Here is a 6,064-nt window from a genome sequence, read left to right on the forward strand (position 1 = left end):
CATTGTTGCGGTTATTAAAGGAGAGATCAGTGTGTAAAGCCCTCAGCACTGCACCTGACATGCAGTAGTGCTAAACAGATAACTATTATTAAGTAACGAAAGTTTCAAAACCTCAGTAAAGAAGAGCAGAGACATAAATTCCCTCCAGACGTGAGAACCATTTTGGCCACTGACTGACTGACTGACATGTAAATCATGTCTAACCCTCTCAAAATAACCCACCTTAACGGAAAGTCATTTCTATGTCTAAATTGGACAAAGTATACCCCTTTCACCAGGCTGTCCCTTTATCTATGGATTCTGATCTGGGTCATCAACGGGTCGGAGAAGACACTGGCTATGGGGAGTTGAAACAGGCCCTTTTCCAGAATTGAAGTTTAAGTTTAATTAATTTGCATTAAATGTCAAGCATGGCCCAGCCCCAGTGCTGGATACTAAGTGGATACTAAGAGATACAGAGGTGACTAAATAGCCCCCAGTCTTGCCCTCAAGATGCTCCCAGCCTAATGAGGCCAGCATGTGAAGAGGAAAACTGAACAGAATATGAAACATACAGGCTACTGTGAGAAAATAAGATACCCTAAATTTTATGGGGCCTTTTGGACCTAATCTTTATATATTTTCAACATTTTATTTTGTTCTGCAGTTTAGTTATTTTCCTTAACAATTAAACTCTCAGCAAGTAGGCTTAAGTCCAATGAGCATTCAAATGAAAACAAAATTCATCACTTTCGGTTTGCTTAAGAGTTGCCATCTTTGTTTCGATTGTGCTAAATTTGTGAGTTCTTTGATTCTCGTCTCTAGCAACAGAGGAAAGTTACCTAATACAGCCTGGAGAAGGCTGTGCCAGGAAAGATCTCTCTGCCACTCTCTCTGTGAGAACCATACTGGGGATTAGGGCTTTCAACATATGAATTTGTGGGGACACAATTCAGTCCATAGCATTCTGCCTCTGGCCCCCCTCCCAAACATGTCCTTATTGGATACCAAATACATTCATTCCATTCCAACAACCCCCAAAGCCTCAACTCATCCCAGCATCAACTCTAAAGTCTAAAGTCCAAACTCTCATTTAAATATCTAAATCAATTATAAGTGAGATTAGAATTGTGATTCATCCCAAGGCAAAATTCCTCTCCAGCTGTGACCCTGTGAAACCAGACAAGTTATATGTGCTTCCCAAATAAAACAATGGGTCAGGCATAGGACAGACATTCCCATTCCAAAGGGAGGAACAGGAAAGAAGGAAGGATAGGTTTCAAGTAAATACAAAACCCAGCAAGGTAAATGCCATTAGATCTTTAGTCTGGAGAAAAACCCTCTTAGGCTTGATGCCTGGCCTTCCAGACCCACTGGGGCCCCACCTCCATAGTTCTGCCAGGCCAGGGTAGTGCCCCCAAGGCTCTGCCAGCAGCAAACCTTCCCCTGAGGCTCCAATTATTTTAACAGAGAGAACTTAAAATAGAGAATGTTTAACTAGGTAATATATAATTGTTAACTAAGTAATTGAAAAGGCAAAAAGAACACGCAGCTATCACAGAGGTAGCAACAGCAGGAAGCAGTTCACAGGGCTTGGGGAACAAAGGGAAGAGGTTGTCATTATTACAACTCAGAAGCTTGGAGACGAATCCCAGTGGTTTGGGACCCAGGCTTCCCAAAAGAGGTGCCAGCTATCTGAGCTGGTGTCTCTGCAGAGATACAATGAGTTTGCCTTTGTGAGATGGTAAAACCTCAAACTAGATCGAACTGTATGTTATTTGCTAGGGCTGCCATAACAAAGTACCACAGACTGGATGACCTAACAAAAATCTGTTGTGTCACAGGTCTGGAAGCTAAAAGTCCAAAATCAAGGTATCAGAAGGGTGCATTCCTTCTGAGAGCTGTGAAGAAAAGATCTGTTCCAGCCTTCTATCTGTGGCTTATAGACAGCCATCCTCCCCCTATGTCTCTTCACACTGTCTTCCCTCTATGCATATCTCAGTGTCCAAATTTCCTCTTCTTATAAGGACATCAGTCATAGTGGATTAAGGCTCACCCTAATGACTTCATGTTAACTTGATTGCTTCTTTAAAGATCCTATCTCCAAATAAGGTCACGTCTTGGAATACTGAGGGTTAGAACTACAGCATATGAATTTTAGGGGACACAGTTGAACCATAGCAAACTGCTTCTGGAATGAACTGCCTCTGCCAGAGCGGAAGAAGCAGCATTGCCGGATGCTGATGTCAGCAACAGGAGGCCAACCAGGAAAAAAAACAAAAACAAAAACAGAGGCAAAGAGGAAAGAGTAAGTCCCTTCCTCCTCATCTAGCCATGCAATCTCCCTCTAATGTCCCTTACTGACAGAGCCTAAAAGGAAGCGGCTGGCAAAGGAAAAATGTGGCTTGCAGAGTCCCAGTCCCTGCATCACAAAGCAGAATATAGAAGAGTGGGTTTGAGGCTAAGAGCCAATAGCTTAATAACTGGCACAGTGCTGAATAACTGTTAGTTATTCTTATAAATCACTAGCATCAGAACTTTTATTTTCATTTTCCATATATTTTTATAGTATAGTAAGGAAAAGTTGCAACAAAATATTTAACTGAGCAAACATACTAGCTATGCTGCTAATGCTGTCCTGATGGCTGGTGGGCTGGAACATCACCATGCTGCAGCTCACATTCATTCGTTCAATGACATCCAGCACTGTATCAGTGGCCTTCCTATGGGAGGCCAAGGTGTAATATACACGGTGTGCAAGAAAACCAAAAATCTGGAAGCCAAGTTGTCACCGAGTGTTTTCTCCATTTTATGGCTGAGAAGATGAACATTCAGAAGGAGAGGTTGTTTGACCAAGGTCACAGAGCTAATAGGTGACAGAGCATTGACTTGAACAGAAGTCTGATTCTCTGTGCCTCAATTCCTTTATCTGCCAAATGAAGATAACAATATCTATCCAATAGAGCTGTTATGAGGATTAAATGAGATAATATGTGTAGTGTGCATAACACAGACACAGCCTGGCATGTTGTAAGAGCCTTAAAAAAGTTGGCGACATCTGGGGCTTTTTCTACCATAGCAGGCTATCCTGTTACATGCACTCGTCAAAACTTTACAGTATTTGGAGGTCAGAACTATAAAGAATCGAGATGGAGTTGAGAATAAAATTCCTTAAAAAATTATTTTATTATATTTGCTATCAAATCTTTCTGAGGGCAATCATCCCTTTTAGACTCCCATGAACTACAGACAAATATTTATTGAGCACCAACCATGTGGTAATTACTGGAGATACAACAGAGAGCCTCATCTTCAAGTGTCTCATCAACTACTTGAGAAATCAGTTAAGCAATGATGACACAACCAGGGCTATGACCAAGGACATATAGCCCCCTAAGTATAGGAGCCCCCTAACAGGGAAACCTGATGTAGACTTGAGAAAGTCAGGAAAAGCTTTCGTGGAAAAAGCCACATTTAAGATGAAATCTGAAGCACAAATAGGGGATTGGTAAGCACTGAAAATATAAGGAAAACATGAGGAGCCTAGAGCAAGAGGGAGGAAGGAATATTCAAAGAACGGAAGGAAGCTGACTGTGGCATGGAAATTGGGGTGGGCAACAGACAAAGCTGAAAAGACCCCCAGCACCTGTTCCTCCAGGGCTTTGTGAGCCACAGGACCCTGGACATTAACTAGAGGCAGTATAGGGCCTCTGTAGGCTTTTAGCAAGTGAGGGACAATTAGATGTGCACTTTATGAAGATCAGCTCGGATGTTATGTGGAAAATGGCTTTGAGTGAGGTAAAAAGGAAGGTAAGGAAATGAGAAAGCTGCTACCTGCCAGCAAGCCAAGTGAGAGATGATGGAGGTCTGAGGGATGTATCCCTATAAGGGTGGAGAAAAATGAATGGATTCAAGTAGCATTTAAAAGGTAGAGCCGATCTTTTACCAAAACCATCAACATGGGCTGCATTTGCACCAAAACCATGAAGAAGGTGCCCAGGTCATCATGGAGAAGTACTACATGTGCCTGGGCAATGACTTCCACACCAACAAGTGCGTGTGAGAGGAGATCGTCATTATTCCCAGCAAGAAGCTCAGCAACAAGATAGCAGGCTTGTGTCACACAACTGATGAAACGGATTCAGAGAGGCCCAGTGACAGGTATCTCCATCAAGCTGCAGCAGGAGGAGAGAGAAAGAAGTAATTACGTTCCTGAGGTCTCAGTCCTGGATCAGGAGATCATTGAAGTAGATCCTGACACTAAAGGAAATGAAACTTAAACTTCGGCAGTCTATCCAAACTTCAGGTCACCCAGCCTACGGCTGGGATGAATTGACTTCAAAATACCACATGGAACCATTTAAATCTTTCTGCTGTGCTGTAACATCTTTAATAAACCCTGGACAACAATCAATCAATCAATCAATCAATCAAAACTGAAAGGTAGAGCCAACAGGATTTGGTAGGTAATAAGAAGTAGGTAATGAGGGGCAAGAGAAACAAGAAACAAGAAAAGAGAGAAATAAAGGAAAATGCCCAGGTTTCTACTTTGGGCAACTAGATGGATGGTGATACCCTTTACCAAGACAGGGGGCACGAAGGCAGAGCAGGGTTGACACAGTAGCTGATGAGCTTAGATACAGGTTTAGGGTTGAGTTTAAAGTATAAAGGGGTCATCCAGATGGAGATAATCTGTAGATAACTGCAAACCACCACATCTTTTTCCATTTCAACCGTTGACCGAGCAGCGGAGCTATGAATCAACCAATAAGTGCCTTGAGTACCACCTACTATCTAGAATATTATTAGCCTCTTGTTTTAATAACCAATAAGTTTAAATTTTCTCCCCTTTCAAAATGCACCCTAAGTGAGAACAGGACGTGGGTGCAACCAATAGATAATTACATACATACTACAAACTCTATTTAAATTGAGACAAACCCAAATCAAATTTTTGCTCTTTATTTTGCTACCACCAAGGATAGAGGGTCCATGGGGTGCCTGGGTGGCTCAGTCGGTTAAGCGGCCGACTTCGGCTCAGGTCATGATCTCGCGGTCCGTGAGTTTGTGACTTCGAGCCCTGTGTCGGGCTCTGTGCTGACAGCTCAGAGCCTGGAGCCTGTTTCAGATTCTGTGTCTCCCTCTCTCTGACCCTCCCCTGTTCATGCTCTGTCTCTCTCTGTCTCAAAAATAAACGTTAAAAAAAATAATAAAAAAAAAAGGATAGAGGGTCCAGTTTTTGTAGTGTCATCCTGTTTTACTGTTCTTCACAAAATTAACACTAAGGAATGGAACACAAGTTATTTGAATTTTTATTCTTGAAAAGAGAATCTTAAACTTTACAACATCAAATCAGATTTTTTAATCTAAGAATGTGGCCAGTTTAGAATCAGTAAACGTTATAGCTGAAACATTTAAATAAGTGGTTATTTTTCATTCAGAAATCCCTAAGTACAAGGTTACTTAGGTTCTTTTCAACACATTTTGGCCAGTGTCAGAAGATATGTAAGTACAATTCTGGTCTCCACAAAATCAAGTAGCATCTGCAGCGCGGGGTAAGTGGTGAAGTTTTTCAGGTCTAAGTTTCAGGTGTAAGCTGCTTTCCATGGAAAGAGAGATGGCCAAACCCAGGACAGAACCTCTAGTGGGACTACACCTTTGAAGACTGAGAAAATAGGAAAGCCACAGCCCACCCAATCCAAAGGAACCATATATATTGGGAGGAATTCAAAAACACCACTTCCTCCAAGAATCCTTACTTCATCCTACTCAGACTGGTTTAGATGTGTCTCAAATTTGTTCACAGAGAACCCGGAGCATTTCTGCCATGGCACCTGACACCCTTTATTAGAAACATCTATTACAGTAACCATTCCTGTATTACACATATTGATATGCAACATGAGGCAGAAACTATGTCTTGGATATTTGTATCTCCTTCATGTCAGGCACAGTCGATATTCAGTAAAATCTGATAAATAAAATAGTGAATGCCCTACACACATGTTTCTCAGGCAGCTCTATCATCAGTAAAGTCACTTGAATGTTGAGGGTTAAATACAAATAAACATGTAATTCTATAAAA

At 41.7% G+C, this 6,064-nt stretch overlaps 1 pseudogene; it reads left to right on the forward strand.

Moving 5' to 3' along the window:
- Nucleotides 1-3,938: 3,938 nt before the first annotated feature.
- Nucleotides 3,939-4,343, forward strand: LOC121034061 (40S ribosomal protein S17-like; annotated as a pseudogene).
- Nucleotides 4,344-6,064: the final 1,721 nt, after the last annotated feature.

Source organism: Herpailurus yagouaroundi, unplaced genomic scaffold (assembly GCF_014898765.1).
Source record: "Herpailurus yagouaroundi ecotype Mexico unplaced genomic scaffold, PumYag 159, whole genome shotgun sequence".
NCBI lineage: Eukaryota > Metazoa > Chordata > Mammalia > Carnivora > Felidae > Herpailurus > Herpailurus yagouaroundi.